This window comes from Lepidochelys kempii, chromosome 1 (assembly GCF_965140265.1).
Source record: "Lepidochelys kempii isolate rLepKem1 chromosome 1, rLepKem1.hap2, whole genome shotgun sequence".
NCBI classification, from domain to species: domain Eukaryota; kingdom Metazoa; phylum Chordata; order Testudines; family Cheloniidae; genus Lepidochelys; species Lepidochelys kempii.
The window spans coordinates 329,892,858-329,915,039 of NC_133256.1; the positions used below are offsets into that span (position 1 = coordinate 329,892,858).

The following is a 22,182-nucleotide window of genomic DNA, read 5'->3' on the forward strand; positions in this document are numbered from 1 at the left end:
GGTTGAGGGGAGATATGATTGCTCTCTATAAATATATCAGAGGGATAAATACCAGAGAGGGAGAGGAATTATTTAAACTCAGTACCAATGTGGACACAAGAACAAATGGATATAAACTGGCCACTAGGAAATTTAGATTAGAAATTAGACGAAGGTTTCTAACCATCAGAGGAGTGAAGTTTTGGAATAGCCTTCCGAGGGAAGTAGTGGGGGCAAAAGATCTATCTTGCTTTAAGATTAAACTCGATAAGTTTATGGAGGAGATGGTATGATGGGATAACATGGTTTTGGTAATTAAATATTCATGGTAAATAGGCCCAATGGCCTGTGATGGGTTTTTAGATGGGGTAAGATCCAAGTTACCCGGGAAAGAATTTTCTGTAGTATCTGGCTGATGAATCTTGCCCATATGCTCAGGGTTTAGCTGATCGCCATATTTGGGGTCGGGAAGGAATTTTCCTTCAGGGCAGATTGGAAGGCCCTGGAGGTTTTTCGCCTTCCTCTGTAGCATGGGGCACGGGTCACTTGCTGGAGGATTCTCTGCTCCTTGAGGTCTTCAAACTACAATTTGAGGACTTCAATAGCACAGATATAGGTGTGAGGTCTTTTTTAGGAGTGGTGGGTGAAATTCTGTGGCCTGCATTGTGCAGGAGGTCAGACTAGATGATCATAATGGTCCCTTCTGACCTAAATATCTATGAATCTATAAATGTATGGAAGTAGCGGGTAAGGTAATAAGAGGTATTGATGTTCTGTGTCTACAGAAAACATGATAGACAGGGAATGCAGCAAAGGAGTTGGGCTTAGATTGGAAACTCTTCTACATGGATGACAAAAGGGGTCACGATGGAGTCGGAGAGGAGAGCTGAGGAAGACGGTGTTTGAAGTTATGAGAGCAAATGACAGACTGATGGCTGTATGAGTGCAAGTTAAAGAGTGTATCATGTTTCTGATATCAGTGTATGCATGTCAACAGAGAAGGAGAGTTTCCGTCGAGACCTGAAGGCACTAATGGACACAACAGCCCCTGAGGAGGTGCTGTTGGTGCTGGGCGACTTGACTGCACACAAAGGCAAAAACAGAAGGGTGTGTGAAATAGGTTTAGGCTCTATGAATTAGGAAGGGAAAGTGCTTCTAAACCTGTGTATTGCCAACCAATAGATGACAGCCAATACACAGTTCCAAAAGAGGGAGAGTCATTTAGTTATGCACATTAATGGTAGAAAACCAGATTGATATGATATGGGTGATAAAATCTCAGTGGTGTCAAATTATGGACTGCAAAATGATACCTAGAGAGTTGGTAGTACTGTAACCCAAAGGCCTTGCAGCAAAGATTGCTGCAGAGTGTTGAGCAAAGAGGTAACTCAGCTGAAAAGAAACAAGATCAAAGTACAGAAAGTTAGAGGGAAGTGTGGCAAAGATGTTTTTGCAATCAGTACCAATAGATGTCTGGAAACAGATTTGGCATGAGCTGAAGACAAGTGGAACCACCTCAAAAGAACATGGTTTGCAGTGATGGAAGAGGTTTGTGGATGATGTAGATAGGAAAAAATAAAGGACAGAGAGGAGTGGAGGTGGTCTGATGGAATATAAATAGTGATCTAAACTAAGAAAATTCTGTGTAAAGAAAAAGGAAATGAATCCATTGAATGGAAATGAAAAGGAATTCAAAGAAACCAAGTGAGCTGCCAAGCAGGCAGTGAGGAAGGCCAAAGACAGTGCCCTAGATGGTTTGTACACCAAGCCTATAAATGACTCAAATCTGGATGGCAAAAAAGATCTCTAACATTGCAAAAATAAGACCCAAAGAAAAGGGGGATGGTATTATAACATTATTTGTAAATGATGATGTCAAGGTTCCTTCCCCACTCTGAACTCTAGAGTACAGATGTGGGGACCTGCATAAAAACCTCCTAAGCTTACTTTTACCAGCTTAGGTTAAAATTTCCCTGAGGTACAAACTATTTTACCCTTTGCCCTTGGACTTCCACCATCAAACTTTATCTGGGTTCCTGAGAAAATGTTGTTTGGAAATGTCTTTCCCCCCAAAATCCTCCCAACCCTTGCACCCCACTTCCTGGGGAAGGTTTGGTAAAAATCCTCACCAATTTGCATAAGTGACCACAGACCCAAACCCTTGGATCTTAGAACAATGAAAAAGCATTCAGTTTTCTTACAAGAAGACTTTTAATAGAAGTAAAAGAGAAGCACCTCTGTAAAATCAGGATGGTAAATACCTTACAGGGTAATTAGATTCAAAACATAGAGAATCCCTCTAGGCAAAACCTTAAGTTACAAAAAAGACACACAGACAGGAATATTCATTCTATTCAGCACAGCTATTTTCTCAGCCATTTAAAGAAATCATAATCTAACGCATCTCTAGCTAGATTACTTACTAAATTCTAAGACTCCATTCCTGTTCTGTCCCCAGCAAAAGCATCACACAGACATCTTTGTTTCTCCCTCCCTCCAGCTTTTGAAAGTATCTTGTCTCCTCATTGGTCATTTTGGTCAGGTGCCAGCAAGGTGACCTTTAGCTTCTTAACCCTTTACAGGTGAAAGGATTTTTCCTCTGGCCAGGGGGGATTTTAAAGGTGATTACCCTTCCCTTTATTTTTATGACAGATGATCAGGGGAGATGGCTAGTAATGCCCAAACAAGTGAAGGAGAGGTGGAAAAATATTTTGAGAGTTTCTCAAATGAAGCAAAAGTGGAGTTGCCAACATGTGATACCAATGTGGTGCCTGAGCCTGACATAACAGAGGAGGAGGTGAGAAATGCAGTCCAGGAAATGAAGAATGGTAGGCAGCAGGACCTGATAAAGTGATGCTGGACCTGGTGAAAGGCTTGGGTGAGAGAGACATAAAATGGGAGAGCAGAGTGGTTAAAGCTTATGGCAAAATAAGAATTCCTGAAGACTGGTGCAAGTCTATTCTGGTCTCAATACATAAAAAGGGAAGTCTCCAGGAATGTGGAAACTATTGAGGGATAAAACTATTGTCACATGGGATGAAGATTGATGGGATAAGGGGAAGAAGAAGAAGAAATTGCTTGCACTCTTCTTTCAGTTACTTACCGTGCCTTAGGCTGGTATTGCAAGTGCTGGAATCCTCTGATTGCTGATGGTGCCTAAGTGAGAAGATACCATGGATGAGGGATGAAAAAGTGGAAAATTCCTATCTCCATTTGACCTCATCTTGGCTGTCTGCTTTGGTAGTCAAGTGCTTGCTTCTCAGATGATGACTCATGTCTCCATGTCAAAGACGGCTCTGCAATCACAGCCGCCAATTCCTTCAGCACTCTCGGATGCAACTCGTCCGGCCCCATGGACTTGTGCACGTCCAGCTTTTCTAAATAGTCCCTAACCACCTCTATCTCCACAGAGGGCTGGCCATCTCTTCCCCATTTTGTGATGCCCAGCGTAGCAGTCTGGGAGCTGACCTCCAAAGCCCTCTCTCTGACACCACCTGCATAACCACGTATTCACCTCCACAATTCGACGATCACTTTTTCCTTCAACAGGGAGGATGGATGAGAACACAACTTGCGCGTCAAACTCCTTTATCCTTCTTCCCAGAGCCACTGTAGTCTGCAGTGATCCGCTCAAGATCATTCTTGGCAGTATAATTGGTGCCCACGTGGAGAAGTAGGAAGGGGTAGTGGTCTGAGGTCTTGATCAATCTCAGCAAACACTCAGTCACATACTGGATTCTAGCTCCAGGCAAGCAGCACGCTTCTTTGAACAGCAGATTTGAATGAGATTATTTAGTGTCAACATTGAGTCTTATAACTGGCTTCACACCTTCTCAGGGTGAAATTCTCCGCAATACAAAGGGCCAGGTCCTATATAAATCCTTACTACAGAGTGTTAAGCCAGGGCCAGGTGAGGCAATGGTGCCAAACCTGTCACAGCTGTGTTCTACCACTATCAATGCCCTGTTTGCTGATCATACTCCAGTGTCTCTGGTGTGGAGTACAATCTGTTCCTTGCTGATGGAGGGTTCTGTGCCCTGGAGAAACTGGATTTCTTTCCCTACAGCATGATCCTTCTGGGGTTCTTCAGAGATTAACTCTCTCTGTTTAATAAGGAAGTGTCTCTTCACCAACTCCCTCTACAAAACAGAGAACTCTGGACAGACTAACCTAGCCCTCTCCCAAACTCAGATTTGGCACAGGAGTTTGGGGCAAGCCATATAATGGTTTTTGAGTCCAACCAAATACTTTCTCAAATGACCCCACATTTGTTTGAACCAGCTGGAGTTTAGTGGTACAGATGACATTGCATGGGGTCTGCACACTGGAGGGTGGAATTGTCCCCTGTGCAGAAGACTATCACATGGCCAATGCATAACTAGAGTCCCACATAAGATATCAAAATAGTATCTAAATGGTACAGAGGCCTGGTAGTGGCTTTTTTCACCCTGAGAAGGGCAGGGTTAAGTAGAAATACCATAGTTATCACTTATCTAGCTGTTTACATTTACCAAGTACTATGCAAGCATAAATTAAGTCTCTCACCACTATCACAACTGGAAAAATAGATAAATACTAATCCCCCTATTTTACAGGGAGGAAAATGAGACCTAAAGGCTAAGGACTTTCCTATGACTCACTAGTCATGACTACATTTTCAAAAGCTTGTGTGGGCACAAATCCCTGTGTGTGTGTGTGTATTTCAGGATGCAAGAGAGGGAGGGAGGAGTTTCTAAAGGGGGTGGCTGTGCGTGCTTAGGGTGTTTGTGCAATGGAAGATGAACATGGTACAAATAGCTGGCCTATGAGCATGGCCACAGGAGACTTCAAATGACTTTGGAACAGGCACTGTGTCTGTGACTATCCATGAATCTGCATATTTGCTTATTTGCTTGGTTGGATTAAAGCCAGAGTGTCAGTACCTTGCAGAATACAGCCCTAAACTTTATTTTGTTCTTGACTTGGGCACAGGAAAGTAAAATATACACAAAAACATCTGTTTATTTTACCTTAAACACAAATCTTCATCATAAACGGGACCAATACATGAGGCGGCATCACTTGGCAATGCATTTAGATTAAGTGCCCTTAACTGGGAATGTTTATAACATGCTCATTAATCATAAATATACTGTAGCATGGTGCCTATATGTAGACCTGTGCAAATAATGGATTTTTTTGGTTCTCTGGCAATTAAAACATTGTGGTTTGGGGTCAACCTAACAATTTGTTTTGTTTTAAATTTTTGGCAAATCAAAAAAGTCAAGTCAAAATAACTTCATTTTTGGTTGAACTAAACATTTTGTTTTATCTAGAATGAAATGTTTCATTCCAATTTTGACCATTTTAATATACTGCTATTTTTAAAGGAAATTTAAAAACAAAAATAATTCTGAACTGAAAGATCAAAACATTTTTATTTTGAAAATGTCGAACCAATTTGACACTTCTGGAATTTTGGTTTGTTTGTTTTAACCAAACAACTTGGTGAAATTGACACAAATTCACAAAATGTTTCGGTGTCCCAGAATCTACATTTTTGCTTGCTGAAAAGAGCTTGCTTGAAAAATTTTTCTCAGCTCTACCCACATATGTAACCAGAAGGTGGGTCATGATAAAAGTCTGAACCTCCTATCAGCCATGATCTGTCACTTAGCGCTATCTTAAGGAGCGTTCTAGAGGCAAACAACTTGCTCTTTAGTAGTAATTTCATGACCCTCATGGAGGAGGCCTCTCTTCCAGGAGTCATTTACTAGTCTCCATCAGGGATAGGGATATCACTCAAACTCTTCCATCCATTAAGTGGCAGAACTTTAAAAGGATGTTCCTAAGAATCATAGAATATCAGGGTTGGAAGGGACCTCAGGAGGTCATCTAGTCCAACCCCCTGCTCAAAGCAGGACCAATCCTCAATTAAATCATCTCCAGCACGTTTGTACCCATCTAGTTCTAAGAAGACTTTTAGGTATGTGTATATATATCTTGAGACATGAAATTCTGGCAGGCCAGGGATAAATAGATGTCCATGCAGAGCAAATGAGACTTTTGCATCCTCAGATGGGCGCATGCACTTTTGCACATGTCTGTGCACACTTGTGTTTTCAAGAACTCATCAGACAAACCGTATGCACTTAAAGTACAACCACAGAATCACAGAAGTGTAGGACTGGAATGGACCTCAATAGATCATCTAGTCCAGCCACCTGTACTCTAGGCAGGACTGCGTAATAACTAGACTGTTCCTGGCAGGTGTTGGTCTAACCTTGTTCTTAAAAACCTCCAGTGATGGAGATTCCACAGCCTCTCTAGGCAATTTATTCCAGTGCTTAACTACCCTGACAGTTAGGAAGTTTCTCCTAATGTCCAACCTAAACCTCCTTTAATGCAATTTAAGCCCATTGCTTCTTGTCCTATCCTTGGAAGTTAAGGAGAACAATTTTCACCCCCCTCCTTGTAACAAATTTGTATGTACTTGAAAACTGCTATCATGTCCCTCCCTCATTCTTCTCTCCTGGAGACTAAACAAACCCAATTTTTTCAATCTTCCCTCATACGTCATGTTTTCTAGACCTTTAATCATTTTTGTTGCTCTCTTCTGGACTTTCTCCAATGTGTCCACATCTTTCCTAAAATGTGCCTCACAGAACAGGACACAATACTTATAAGGCCTCAGCTGGAGTAGAGCAGAATGAATGCATGAGAATGACTTCTCATGTCTTGCTTACAACACTCCTGCTAATACATCCCAGAATGATGTTCACTTATTTTGCAACAGCGTTACTCTGACTCCTATTTAGCTTGTGATCCACCACAAGCCGCACATTCCTTTCTGCAGTACTCGTTCCAGGGCAGTCATTTCCCATTTTGTATGTGTGCAATTGATTGTTTACTCCTGTGGAGTATTTTAAATTCGTCCCTATTGAATGGTATGCAATGTCTCTCTGTGAGGTGAAGGGCTGAGCTGACAATCTGAACCTTCAATTCCAGATATTTCAAACCTGATGCTCAGGCATCCTGTGGGAGAAGGCAGACAGTCTGGCTGCAATGCTGCAGAGAGTGGCGAGGAACTTTGTGTTAGCATGTGGCAGCTGAAGGGAACTACAGTGAAAGAAAAACTGGCATATAGCTGGCAACATTAGACTGGAATGCACAGCACAAGAAGCTGTTGCCAGAAGCTGTAGGGAACTGGCTTTTGTACAGTTGCTGCCCTGTGCTATGTGATCTTGCTGTTGTCCCTGCCCAAGGTGGCTTGGGATTGTCCTGCTGCAGCTTTTCCAATACCCACTTGAAAGCCTAAGTGCTTATTTGTACAGAAAGGAGAGGCGTGTGTTGGTTGCATGGGCGTAATTACAGGGAGTGATGAATGTAGCATCACAAGCAGGACACACACGGTCCATGTCTGGAAAGGGCTGTTTATAATTCTGCGAGCTCTTCCCTATACACTTTATTATTTTTAAATGCTAAACTTAAAAGAAACCCTTGTTAATTTTTCTATTGAAAACACAGGGGGTGGGGTGCGGGGTGGTGGTGGTGATGTTGGTGTCATGCTTCCAGCTATGCCAAGGGCAGAGGGGATAGAAGTGTCTTGGTCATTCCAAAGGCTGCAAAAGACCCCTGTGTGTTTATCTCTGCCTCATTGCTATTCCCACATCTGCTGAAGCTTGAGCTACTTCACACTTCCTTCCCCCCCCCCGCCCCCCGTGCCCCATCCCATAAACCACTAAAGTCTGCCCTCTCCTGGCAGCTTGGCAGGTGAGTGGCCAGGAAGTGACTGGTTTCAGAGTAACAGCCATGTTAGTCTGTATTCGCAAAAAGAAAAGGAGTACTTGTGGCACCTTAGAGACTAACCAATTTATTTGAGCATAAGCTTTCGTGAGCTACAGCTCACTTCATCGGATGCATACTGTGGAAAGTGTAGAAGATCTTTTATACACACAAAGCATGAAAAAATACCTCCCCCCACCCCACTCTCCTGCTGGCAATAAGCTATTGCTTATGCTCAAATAAATTGGTTAGTCTCTAAGGTGCCACAAGTACTCCTTTTCTTTTCAGGAAGTGACTGACTCTCTGCCTTGCCTATCCAGACTTCCTTGTCTGGGCAGATCTTTCTCACAGTCGAACCCAGTCTTTCCAGTGAGGCTGACTGCAAGGACGTGCTGAACTACCATCGGGGCAGAAAACAAAATCAGTGGATAGGGGAGCAGCAGCAGCCTCTCCTCTCCTTAGGGAGTTAGGGAGGTAAGACCAGGGTTGGGGAGAGATATTAGAAATGGGAAAGAGTTAGACAACCGGGTTTGAGAGACAGGGAGAAGGAGTAGGGAAGGGAGTTAAGGCTGGGTGGAGCAAGAAGGAAGATATGCATGTATGTTTGGGGGAAGGGCAGTGACTGGGACAGGGAGCAGAGTGAATGAGGGGAGAGCTATGAGGCTGCGGGTCTGGGGGGAGGAGAGGACAGGCTACAGGATATGGTGGTGAGGGAGGGAAACAGTAGGAAGGGGAGACATTGGATGAAGGAGTGACTAGGAGGATTTCAGCGTGGGAAGGGGAACTGGGGGGACTGGAGGCTGGGAATCAGGAGGACTCTGTTGGGTGGGAAGAGAGTGAACGGGCGTGCTTCAGGGAAGGAAGAGAGAGGCATGGCAAGAAGCTGAAGGAAGCTACTGGGAGACCAGGTGAGGCTCAGGCAGGGAGCTGACCAACAGGATCCCAAGGAGGCCAGACAATGAACAACGTCAAAGTAAGTAGAGCTGGTTGGAGAATTTCAACACCAGTGAAAATCTCTAGGCAAATGGAACTCAAATTCCGTGAATATTTTTTGTCTCTTTCCTTGCCCCTATCTTCTGACTAGCTCTAAAAGTCAGCGATGAGGGGGAAAGCTCATAGGAAGTGGGATGAGGAACTCATCATGCTCCTGGGAACCTCCTGGGGAAGGAGAAGTTTCCTAGTATAGCTGGGAAGCAGTTTTATTTCCCCTGTTCTCTCCCTGCCTTGGGGCTTGATTATCTCTCTGAGCAAGTTTTATCCTAATGCCAAAAGGCTTGTAGTTTAGGGTCTGCGCAGTCTGCTCGCCATCACGGTCCTGGGGGAGTGGAGTGAGGCAGGTGCCCTAGACCTGGAGTGCCAGTCTGAGACTGGCAGAACGTTGGAGAAGCTCAGTGCTTGTGGTGGAGAGGCCTAGCCAGTGAGTTGGGCCAAAAGAGACAGACAGAATGGATAGCACTGATATATTGGCCTACATTTTCTTTTTCTAGCCAATAAGGTCCCAATCCAAAGCCCACTGAAGACTTCCATTAGCCTGAGTGGGTTTTGGATCAGCCCCTAAGTATAACCCTCCTCTAGGTCCACGTGCATGAGCCCACATTCTCCTAGCGGACCCTTGGCCTATCACTGTATTTTATACATAGCTATAAGAATTCCTGTGGAGCTGTAGAGATTTAGTAGTGATATCTCCCCCCCTCGCTCCAGTGAGTGTTGTGAGGATTAGTTAGGATTAGTTTTTGTTTGCAAAGAGCTTTGGAGATGAAGCACCACATAAGTGTTAAGTATCATTACCAAGGTTTTTTTTCTCAGTTAAACCTGTTCTCCTGGATAGTCCAATATATACCTGATACATTGCTTCTGAGCTCAGTTATTGTACTGGGGGAAGAGATCAGATGCAGGGGCTGGTGTGGAAAGGGTTTCTCTAGGCTGGTGTTTTATGTGAAGGGGAAGTGGAAAAAGGGGTTGTCTTTGGCCACAAGGGCTCTTATGTTTCCATCTCTCATGAGACAGCTTCATCACAAGGGGGTTTAAAAGTTCTCTGCAACTTGCTTTTCTTTCTTTGTGGCTGATGAAAGATCAACAGACTATTAGTGGACTGGCCAGCCTGGGTTGCTGTGTGGTTGCTACAGTAACAGATTTCTCTGTGAATAAGGAGCTAACTTTGCAGGCTCTTCTGCAACGATCCCTTTCTGCTCATGGGGGTATTGAGAGTAGCTGTCTCACTATACAGGTATGTCTGTACCTTAATAAATTAAGTACAGTTTCAGAGCATGCCATTTGTCAGTGTGTCAGTTCCTTTGGGAATAGCTGTCAGTGAACCGTGTTGCCAGAAAATGCATTTCTATATTTAATGGCATCTTCAGCAAAAGTTATTCACATCACGTTTCTTGTCTGTTTAGCTCTCTATGAATTGCACATTTTCTAAGGCAAAGTTTAGGAAATAATAAAACACATTTGTATGTAGTGCTACTTAAATGAGTTACCATATGTGTTAATGAATAATATTTTGCTAATATTACAATTACTAAAGTTTTGTGTATGTATATATAATATACTATATATACACCCCAGAGTACATAAATTATTTTGCTGCATATCATAAGTGTGTGTGCATGTATAGTGTAGTTAGGATTGCCAATGGTCCCATATTACAAAGGACGTCCCTTATTTAAATGGAAAATTGCCTGTCCCATACTAAATTAGTATGGGACACCTTTACCCTGTATTTCAACAGTAGGGGGCCAGTACTTACTGGTACATCTTTCCACTCCCCTCCTAACCCTGGCCCATGAGTGTGGTCCCGTCTGCTTTCCCTGCGCAGCACTGAAGGGCCAATGTCAGGAGGGGAATGGAAAGATGTACCTGCGAGTACTGTCTCCTGACTGGACAGGGCCCTCTGCTGACTCCAGCCCTTGAGTGAAGCCCTGTCTGCTTTCCCTGTGCAGGCTCTGTCTGGTAGGACAAGTGGACAAGGCTGTATGCCCTGGACTGTGCTGAAGGGCCAGGGTCAGAGCTCTGTCTGGCAGGGGAGTCAGTACTCCTAGGGTGTAGCCTCCTTGCTCACAGATTCTCTGCCATCATCCCCAGCAGAGGGGCATAAATGCTGGTTGGTGGAAGCTGCAGCAGTGGGGAGCAAGAAGGGCAGGGAGCCTGGTCTTGGCAGCCGAGACCACCTGAACAGAGCCCTGTCCACTTTCCCTGCCACACAGAACCCGCTCCTCAGTCTATCCTGCAAAGATTTCTTCATCTCTGTACAACAAGATCAGGAGGTGCTGAGTGCTGCAAAAGCATCAAGAAATACCTCTGGCGAATGTAGATGAGTACTAATTATTAAGTGCTAAGCAGAGGTGCTAAAAGAATACAGCATTGGCAACCCTAACTGTAGTGTATACTATAGCTTATTAGTTTATAGTTTATTAGTATATTTAGTTTATTAGTATATATATTATAGTTTATTAGTATATTTGATAAATATGCTTATGTAAACAATTAGTGGGATTTTTTTTTTGATGTACAGGTTCAACCTAGAGAGACTGCTGAATTGGAATTAATTTGCAAACTGGACAACATTAAATTAGGTTTGAATAAAGACTGGGAGTGGATGTGTCATTACACAAAGTAAAACTATTTCCCCATGTTTATTTTCCTCCCCTACTGTTCCTCACACATTCTTGTCAACTGCTGGAAATGGCCCACCTTGATTATCACTACCAAAGGTTTTTTTTCTCTCCTGTTGGTAATAGCTCACCTTAACTGATCACCCTCGTTATAGTGTGTATGGTAACACCCATTGTTTCATGTTCTCTGTGTATATAAAATCTCCCTATTGTATTTTCCACTACATGCATCCAATGAAGTAAGCTGTAGCTCAAGAAAGCTTATGCTCAAATAAATTTGTTAGTCTAAGGTGCCACAAGTACTCCTTTTCTTTTTACAACCAAAAGTGTCATTACAGTTAGCACAATAGGTACCTTAAACTGTGGACAGATAGCTAGATAATGGTTTTCTTCTTTTGTCTCCCTAATTCATCGAGATTGCTAATAGATCACACAATCAGAAAAACATCAAATTCATAATAACTTGGGATGTTTTCATCATCTGATTCCTTTTAACAACCCAGTATTAATTAAGATAATGATTTTGTGCCTGTAAAAATCTTATAACAGCAGTGAATTGTAGTAAACAATGTAAAATAACTATCTCCAGTTATTTTGTTACATTGTTTAAACGTGACTTACAGCACCCTGTCATCATTTTTAGTGCTAGGAATATAGACAGTGGTGTAGGTTTTTCTCTATTCTATTATTACGTTTTGGAACAACCCAAGACATAACTGATAGTTATGATACAGAAATATGTCAATGGTTTGATGTAAAGAGATAGGGACAGTTCCTCAGTTTATGTAAAACACTGTAATTCCAATGAACATAAGAAAGCTACTCTGATAAACTAAGTAAGTATCCAGCTAAGTATCTAGCCCATGTCTTTCACAAAGATCATAGAAGTCAGAGTTATTACACACCTATTAGGTCAGCTGCTCCATCCCTTTACGGTGCAGGGCTGTCCCTGACAGTATATTTCCTTGTGGTCTGTCCTACATAGTTTGAAATGTCTCTTTATCTACAATAATTCTTCACATATTGCTCTTAATCTGTTCTATGCCCTTTGGGACTTCATCTGATGCCAAGACGGTGTTTCACAGGGCAAGGGTTAATTTTATTTATTCTAGTCTTCTTTTCTCTTGTGATTTGGGTTCTTGTACCTTGTTTTGTTTGCAAAAGCAAAGCATTTTCTCAATGGGAAAGCAAAACAAACAGGAAGCTTTCCTTTTTCATTTTTCAGTGTGTGTAAGGAAGAAGATGTTATTGCCTTGTGCAAGGTGGAGATGGGAAAAATCCTCCTTTGCATAATAAAAGGCATTAAGCTGTAGGGCACTGTCTCCTCTTCAAGTACATGGTGACTTGGGCTCTGAAATATCCATGGGAAGAGGACATGGAAGGGGAAAAACTCCATAGCAATCCTGTCACAGACTTTTTTTGGAGTCATATGGGTAGCATTTCAGAGTGATCAGATCCCAGGAAATCTACAGGAGGCCTGGAACCCCAAGCTACCCTGGAGAACCCCTGGCTTCCCACAGGCTTTCTAACAGTGTGGCTTCACTGTTGCCATGACTTCTCTCCAGCTCCTGTCTTCTCTGGGATTCCCCACAAATGAACTTAGCATGGAGGGGTCTTGGGCTATATTAACTCTCCCCATGGCTTTCTATAAGGCTTATACCCAAATGATGTGCTTGGCTATCCTGTCTGTCACCACTTCTCTAGTCACTAGATCACTTTCACATATTTCTTTTTTCTGTGCTGGGGGCTATGTAGCTTATCTAGACCACTATTTGCTTCTTACATTTTTCTGAGCCAGCAAAAGCAGACTGGACTTCCCTCTCCTCTTGAATAGTACAAATTAGAAGCTATGCTAGTGGGCATGGTGGCTTGCCAGAGAATAGTTCCCTGGGGAGAGGGAGGGAACCCAGCCATTAATTCTCTGCAGAGGAGTTAGCAATGGGCAGTTGCAGTGAGGAACCCAGCACAGCATGACTGGGGAGATGACTGTGCCTCCAGAGGAGGAGACCTGAAGGACACATGGAGAGATGCAGCAATAGAAATAATTATTAATAATAATAATAATTAATAATAATACTGTGTGGAAAAGGGAATGTTGCCTTGGCAGCATCATTTATCTCACTTCTCTCAACACGGCAAAATACCTCCAGTTGGATTTGGCTCTATACTTGGGGGCAGATGGAAAGGTATTTGGTGCACCCATGCAGGATGTGAAACTGAGCAACATTGTGGGAGTCAACAGCTGGTGAGGACCCACTGAAAACAAGTCTTATACAGGCCCAGCTCTAGCCCTCTGCCCTTTTAACCCCCAACCCAGGGAAAAAAATCCTTAGCAAATACAGATCACAAAATAGTGTCCCTTTTCATATCTCTCAACCTTAAAACCTGCCACTATGTGACAGAAACAGCTGGACACATGGCAAGTGGTCAAAACACTTGGGTTTTGTTGCATGTTGTGCTGTAATTGGCAGATTATGATGATCTTGAACTATGACACTTGTTGTTCCAGATGTTTTCTCTCTGTGCAAATAAACCAGATTTTTAAAAAGAGAAGTGGGAAATCAGGCATTCCAACATGCACCAGTCACCAGGTTTTTTTTTTAAACAACTGGTTTGTTTGACTCACAGACAAGGTAAATCTACACTGCACACTCCTTATTGCAACATATATACATATGCTGCACGTCACCCTAGGAATGTAGACTGTAAGGCACTGCTTAGGCAAGACGTACCCTGCACGGCTCACTATGTGCCCGAGACATGTCTCCCCCTTCTACACTGCTATTTTTAGCAGTATAGTGCCCCCCTACTGGAGCCTTTCCCCTACTCAGGGAACAGCTGTGGCATGGGGGGGCGGGGTGGGCAGAGGTGAAAGGCTCCTTGCTGCCAGAGCCTTTTTCTGCTGCCTCCCCCCGGCAGAGCTGTTCACTGATGTGTGCTGCGGTTTGCTTTTCACTGAGGCTTACAGATACGCATACCCTACACTCTACCTTTGTGCCGTACAGAGACTTCGCCACAGAGAAAACATCTTGAAACAGAGATTTTATAGTTATAGTTGTCAGTTATTAACAGGAATTGCACTGACATGGTGATGGAAAGAGCCAAGGAACCAGTGTAGAGGAACAGGCTTCCCCACCCCCAGTGGACAGCCTAGTCTATGCGTTTCTCCAGCTCCACACACAACCCAGGGGTTGGCACCATTCTGATGCGTGATGGCCACTTGATAAAAGTACCGTACTTAGTGACGGACATTGGGACGGGGTGCGGGGTGGGGTTTGTCATTCAGTCATTATATTTTTTTGAAAAATTATCATGGACCTCAACATTTTTCCCACTGACACTTATGTCCGTATCTGGACACACTGCTGACCCCTGACACAGCCTGCAGGATCTGTTGTGGGGAGAGGAGGGCAGATCCCTGTTATTCCCTGGGGAAAGGAGTCCAACCATGGCCCCTGAGGAAAACATTTAAAGTCATGGAGTTTCCTGGCCCTGTGTAGGGTCCTGTAGGGCTTTTTGAGACTAACACTGATTTTAAAAAAATTAATTTGTTAGTCTCTAAGGTGCCACAAATCCTCCTTTTCTTTTTGCGGATACAGACTAACATGGCTGCTACTCTGAAAACTGATTTTTTTAAGGGCAGTAGCTAAAGAAAGTTTGTGATACTACTTTGCTTATGTTGCAGTGCACAAGAAAGAGGCTGCAGCCTACAGTGGGAAAGAAAGCACCCAACTTGTTGAACTCTGACACAAAACTGTCCATAGAAATAACAGCCTGCCTCCTGTTCCTATTATTTCAATATAATAAGGGGAAAGGATACAGATAAAGATAAGTAAAGAACACATCAGAGCTCTTCTGACTAATTTGAACTCAAATCAGTGGGGCTGGATGCTGTTCACCCGAAGGAACTGAAGGAATTTGCTGATGAAATCTCAGATTCACTGTCAATAATATTTACAATCTCATGGATGATGGGAGAGGTCCTGGAAGACTGGAGAATGGCTAGTGTACTGGAGAGGGGGTGGGGGGAGGAGCAGCCAGGGAACTATAGACCAGTCAGCCTGACTTCGATACCTGGGAAGCTACTAGAGCAGTGTATAAAACTTGCAATTTGCAAATACCTGGAGGGTTAAGGGGTGATCACTAGAAGCCAGCATGGATTTAGCAAGAAAAAATCCTGCCAAACCACTTGGTTTCCTTTTTTGACAGGGTAACTGGTTTGGTGGGAGTGAGGTGGACATACTATACCTGGACTTCAGCAAGGTTTTTGACACAGTCCCACATGACATTCTGATAAGTAAGCTGGAGAGATGTGGGCTTGACAGAACTAACATTAAGTGGATACAGAATTGGTTAAACAACTGCAAACAGTGAGTAACTGTTAATGGAATGATGTCGGACTGGAGGGAGGTCTCAAGTAGGGTTCCACAGGAATCTGTTTAGGGACCAGTGTTTCACATTCTTATGAATGGCCTGTATGTTGGCATAGAGAGCAGACTGATCAAGTTTGCAGATGGCACAAAGCTAGTGGGGTTGCCAACACTTTGGCAGATGGAGCTAAAATTCAGAGTGATCATAATAAATTGGAGAATTGGGCTGTAGGCAACAAAATGAAATTCAACAAAGACAAATATAAGGTGCTACATGTAGGGAAGAAAATGCACCAGTACAGAATGGGGGAAAACTGGTGTCATAAATATAAAGGGCAGGGCAAACACCTTTAAATCCTTCCTGGCCAGAGGAAAAATCCTCTCACCTGTAAAGGGTTAAGAAGCTAGGATAACCTCGCTGGCACCTGACCAAAATGACCAATGAGGAGACAAGATACTTTCAAAAGCTGGAGGGAGGGAGAAACAAAGAGTTTGTCTGTGTGATGCTTTTGCTGGGGACAGAACAGGAATGGAGTCTTAGAATTTAGTAAGTAATCTAGCTAGATATGTGTTAGATTATGATTTCTTTAAATGGCTGAGAAAATAAGCTGTGCTGAATAGAATGGATATTCCTGTCTGTGTGTCTTTTTGTAACTTAAGGTTTTGCCTAGAGGGATTCTCTATGTTTTGAATCTAATTATCCTGTAAGGTATTTACCATCCTGATTTTACAGAGATGATTCTTTTTACTGTTTCTTCTATTAAAATTCTTCTTGTAAGAACTGAATGCTTTTTTTCATTGTTCTTAAGATCCAAGGGTTTGGATCTGTGGTGACCTATGCAAATTGGTGAGGATTTTTATCAAACCTTCCCCAGGAAGGGGGGTGTAAGGTTTTGGTGAGGATTTTGGGGGGAAAGACCTTTCCAAACAACGCTTTCTCAAAAATAAACCCGGTTAGATGTTTGGTGGTGGCAGTGGAAGTCCAAGGGCAAAAGGTAAAATAGTTTGTACCTTGGGGAAGTTTTAACCTAAGCTGGTAAAAGTAAGCTTAGGAGGTTTTTATGCAGGTCCCCACATCTGTACCCTAGAGTTCAGAATGGGGAAGGAACCTTGACAACTGGCTTAGCAGCAGCACTGCTGACAAGGATCTGGGAGTTGTGGTGGGTCACAGTCTTAACATGAGTCAGCAAAGTGAGATGCTGTTGCAAAAAAAAAAAGCAAATGCAATTTTAGATTGCATTAAGAAAGGCACAGCATGCAAGTCACGGGAGGTGAGAGTACCGCTCTACTTGGTGCTGGTTAGGTCTCAACTGGAGTAGTGTGTCCAATTTGGTCACCAGTGTATAGAGAGGATATAGAGAAACTGGAAAGGATCCAGAGGCGAGCGACAAAATGATCAAAGGGGTGTAATGCAAGCCATATGAGCAAAGGCTGAAGGAATAGGCTATGTTTAATTTGGAAAAGAGGCGATTAAGAGTGTTTGTAATAGTAGTCTTCAGATACTGGAAAGGCTGCCATAAAAAAGATGGAGAAAAGTTGTTCTCTTTTGCCACAGAGTGCAGGACAAGAAGCAATGGATTCAAATTACAGCATAGCAGATTTAGATTGAATCTCAGGAAAGAAAACTTCCTAACCATAAGAAGAGTAGGACAATGGAACAGACTGCCTAGGGAGGTTGTGGAAGCTCCTTCAATGAAGGCTTTCAAAAAGAGGCTGGATAGCCATCTGTCTTGGATGATTTAGACACAACAAATCCTGCATCTTGGCAGGGGGTTAGACTAGATGACCCTTGTGGTTCCTTCTAACCCTATGGTTCTATTATTCTAATTCCACCCGTGACAGTAACACGTGTGATTAAATTTGGGTTATAACTTGTCTGGCATTATGACAGCCCAATGCCTGTAATAAAAATACAGTGTTTGTATAACAAAACAATGACATCCTAAGATTGTTTTAAAAAATGATGAGTATGCATATACTTTATTTATTATTATGTATTTATTATAAGAAGTATGGAATTTATTATTCTTATTACTCAACTCCATTCTTTTAATCTGGCAAATGGGACAGGATGCAGAACAGATTACAGGCAACTAAATAAGTGAGTTCCCCTTTATCTCCCTGACCCCTGCCTTACTTGGATCAGAACTTGACAAAAAATACAGCTGCTGAGTATTTTACCACCCGATATAGGTAATGGGTTTCAGTCAGACTGTAAAAATAGATCCCATACAGCAATACTACATCACTTTTCCTGCTAGCAAATGATAATATTCAGGGAGGTGACATATTCTGGAATATATAAACCCTCCCACAAGTTTGTGTTTTCAGTGCGGGGATTTAGATGCTTATGTCCTGGTAACACTGAAAGTCATATGCTGAATCCTGGTGTATTTAGCTGAAAATCAACTCACTCTTTTTCAAGGTAAGTCATATGATGGAAATGTAATAATGAGAGGAATCTCCACCTATACAGTCCTTGGTTTAGTGAGAGAAGAGATCCCCAGGATATTTACTTGTAACTTGGGGGGGGAGGGGGAAGAGCAGATTTTGAAAAGTTCTACTTATTTAAATCACATTGTCCAATTAATCGTCTATTAAAACAAAAAATTTTCTTCCCCGTTACTAGTAACATATATTCAAGGTTGGCAACTTTCCTCATTTTATTGCAAGTGTTGTGATATTTGGTGATTTTATTAAAGCTCCGGTTCCTTGTCAAGTGAATATGTAGGAATCACAGCTTTCATTTTTTTAACTAAAAGTAACATTGTAGCCCTCAGTTGTGGAAAAAGCTTGAAAACATGACTTTAATGCACACCAAAGGATCAAAAAACAGAAGGCAAATGAAAATAGCTTCTAAAGTAATTTTTTTAACCATCATGATTTTTAAGACATGACTCATAATTTTTGAATACATGAGGTTGTCAGAACTGTTTATTATTAACACTGAGATGTTTCAGAATCCATTTCACTTTTCACTATTATGCTATTTGTTTCCCATTTGTATTTCCCTCTGCTGGGACAATGACCATACAGCAGTGGTCCCCAAACCTTTTAACTCACGCTTACCCTTACCCTCCTTACCTCCTTACCCCTGACCGCTCCCCCACACCCACCGGGACCGGGAGTGGGGCCGCAGTTCCAGGAGGGGGGGATGTGGATGGGGCAAGAGGGCCAAGGCTGCGGCCACAGCTGGGGGTGGGGGCGGGAGCGGAGCCTCGGCTGTGGCCGGGGGCCCAGTGCGTGCGGGGCCGGGGCCAGGAGTGGAACTTGGTGATGTTCCCTCCCTGCCCCCCGCATAGGGGCTGGTCTGGGCCCCAGCCATGCCTCCTGATTGTTTCTCCATGTCCCCCTGTGGGGCATGCCCAACAGTTGGGGACCTCTGACATAAAGGATGTCAGTTTTGCTTTCAGGAACATAGGGCTCCAGTGTCTGGGTTGCTAAAAATTGTAAGGCAGTGCTTATTTGTTTAAAAACAACTGTCTGAGAGAATGCAAAGAACACCCTAGGAAAAGGCTGATACAGTTCTTAGGTTTTTGTAAAGGCTTTTTTTTTTACACAATCTAAATTTTGGGCTAAACTTGATTAGGCAGTGTCCCTTTAGACAGGCATTCATAACACATAAATAGCCCTACTAAATGAAGCCAATGAACAAAGTTGTAAGGACATTTTTTTGTTTCCCCCACTATTCACAGAGGTTTGAAAAGATATTTAAGCTGTTCTCATAAAATAAAGAGGATTTCAAAGATCAACTTCATAGACAGCAAAAAGTAAAAAGCCTTAAATGATCTTCATGCCCAGCATTGTAGAAGGGGATCACTGTTGAATAGTGTTGCTAATGCTAAAATCAATTTGTTAATACTAAAATAAAATTGTTTCATGGCATTATATATAATATTCTTTTTTGCACAATACATATAACATAATGATGGAGTGGGTGTGCTCTGAACTGGAACTTGTTTTTATCAATTGTTATGTCATATTTTTATCTTCATGTTATTTAGCTGTAAAATGATGATAGCTAAGGGTTACATACTTATTTCTATCTGCAGTTGAAGTTGTAACCTTGTTGTCTGAAAGTAATTAGCCATTACACAAGATTTCTAGATTGCATAACTTGGGATGCATCTAGACAGTTATTGCATTGTGTTTGGTAGGAAAGTGGTGAATGCTTTAGAGTTACAAAAGTAGGGAATTATGACAAAAGTTATTACTAACAATTGGCAAATCGAGTTTGCTACTTTCATAAATGCATAGATTTTTAAGGCCAGAAAGTAATTTTAGATCACCTAGTCTGACCTCCTGTATAACGCAGGCCAAAGAATTTCACTAGAACTGGTCAGAAAAGCTTTGATGGAACAATATTCTGTTTGGATATGCAGTTCTCTTGAAAGTGAAATACCAATTGGAATAAAAAGAAGCTCAGACAACGTTACAATGTCCTGTTTCAACAGTTTTGGAAAAACACATTATAGATTATGCTATAATGCAAATAAAAAAAGTCAAACTTGAAACAAGATGATATATATTTTAGAATTTTTCTTCACAATTTTGAAATATTAGGATTTAATTCAGATTGAGAACAAAGCCAAATGTCAAAATTTTGACATCCTTTGCAATATGGACTTTTTGTCCTCTGCAGAGCTCCAAATTAACCCAGTTTCCCCTGTTCTGAGGCCAGTGGCTTGTGTTTGACTAAATCATATCTTCCAGAAAAGCATCCAATCTTGATTTGAAGATATCAAGAGATGGAGAATCCTCTGCTTCCCTTGGTAGTTTGTTCCAGCGGTTAATCACCCTCACTGTTAAAACTTTGTGCCTTATTATTAACTTGAGTTTAGCTCCCAGCCATTGGTTCTTGTTATGCCTTTCTCTGTTAAACTAAAGACTCTTTTAGTAACTTGGTATTTTCTCCCTGTATAGTGTATTTATATGCTATTAGCAAGTAAACTCTCACTCTCCTTTTCGATAAACTAAACAAAGCTCCTTAAATGTCTTTGTTACCAGGGTCCTAGTGGGAAGCCAGTTGTGGTCACTCAGTTAGGGTGAATGGCAAAGAATGGGGCAGCCAAACCCCCAAAAGCTCGTCGATATTCCAATACTTGAATTCACCAAGCCAGCCTAAATCAGCTTCTTTATTACCTTACTGGTTACTCAGAAGTCCGAACAACACAGTTTCCTTAAAGTGATCCAACCTCAGGCCTCCATCCAGGTACCCATGTCAAATATGATGAAAATTTCTGTAAATCTTATTTCATCATATAGAAGAAAAGGTTCTACCAATCCCAAAGGATTGGACACATTACTGCCCAGGTTAATGACTGTTTCAGATCTTACCCAAATATACGCTACAGCCAATTCTTATTAACTAAACTAAAATTTATTTAAAAACAACAGAGAGAGAGTATGGTTGAAAGATCAATATACATACAGACATGAGTTCAGTTCATTGAGGTTCAGATTCATAGCGGAGATGGTGAGCTTTGTAGTTGCAGAGTTCCTTTTTAGAATTCAGTGCATAAGTCATAGGCCAAAGTCCAAATATCATATTCAGGGGTACCAGCATAACTGGGACCTCAGTCCTGTGACTCAAACTTCCCCAATGAAGCGTAAGCAGATCTGAGATGACAGAATCAGGACCCAAGGATCTTTTATATAATTTCATGTCCTCTTTGACAAATTGGGATTTCCACGGGGAACAAAAGGTAATTAGCATGACTTTGAAGAAGGTCCATCACCGATACTTAGCTATACAAATTAACATAAGGCCATTTGCTTGTTCCTCCACCATTCACAGTACATTTCAAAGAGAGATGAATACTGAGATATCCCGTGTTCACATTTCATTTACATGATAGGATGTTCTTTTGACCTCTGAATTATCAGAATATAGCATAGACAGGGACTGTTGATTACATTGTCCACCCTACTCATACATAGGTAAACATACAAAAACACAAATGTCTCCCCACATGTCTTCAGTAGGTTATTTATTTTGTAGGATGTTTAACCCTTTCTAGCCATGTGTCACACTCTTACTGTAAGGTTTTTTTTTCCAACCCACAAATCATTATTGTGGCTCTTCTCTGCACAATCACCAATGTGTAAACATCCTTCTGAAAAGGACACCAGAACTGGACACAGTGCTCTCATATCAGTCTTGCCGATGCCATATACAGAGATAAAATTGCTGCCTTACTCCTGCTTGCTACTCCATAGTTCATACATCTAAGGATTGTATTAGGCCTTTACGCCATTGTGTTGCACTGGGAGCTAATGTACGTCCGCTATGGCCCCTAAAATCCTTTTGATAGTCTCTGCTTTCCAGGATATAGTCCCCCATTTGGTGGGTATGGCAAGCATTCTTTGTTCCTAGATGTTTGATCACATATGTTTACTTAACCCTAAAAGAAAGCAACCACTTTACAATTAATATAGCCTAGATAATTAACGTC

At 42.1% G+C, this 22,182-nt stretch overlaps 1 protein-coding gene across 7 annotated transcripts in view; it reads left to right on the plus strand.

Annotated features, from left to right (window-relative positions):
• The window catches only part of CD36 (CD36 molecule (CD36 blood group)), a 72,891-nt gene that overhangs the window by 12,057 nt on the left and 38,652 nt on the right, over positions 1-22,182 (plus strand). For 2 of the 7 annotated variants that reach the window (XM_073328620.1, XM_073328622.1), the window contains exon 1: positions 17,977-18,152. The exons of the other annotated variants lie outside the window; for them this stretch is intronic. The gene's annotated coding sequence lies outside the window, so the exon portion shown is untranslated. Of the gene's footprint in view, positions 1-17,976; positions 18,153-22,182 lie in introns of those variants that run through there. 7 annotated transcript variants of the gene reach the window in all.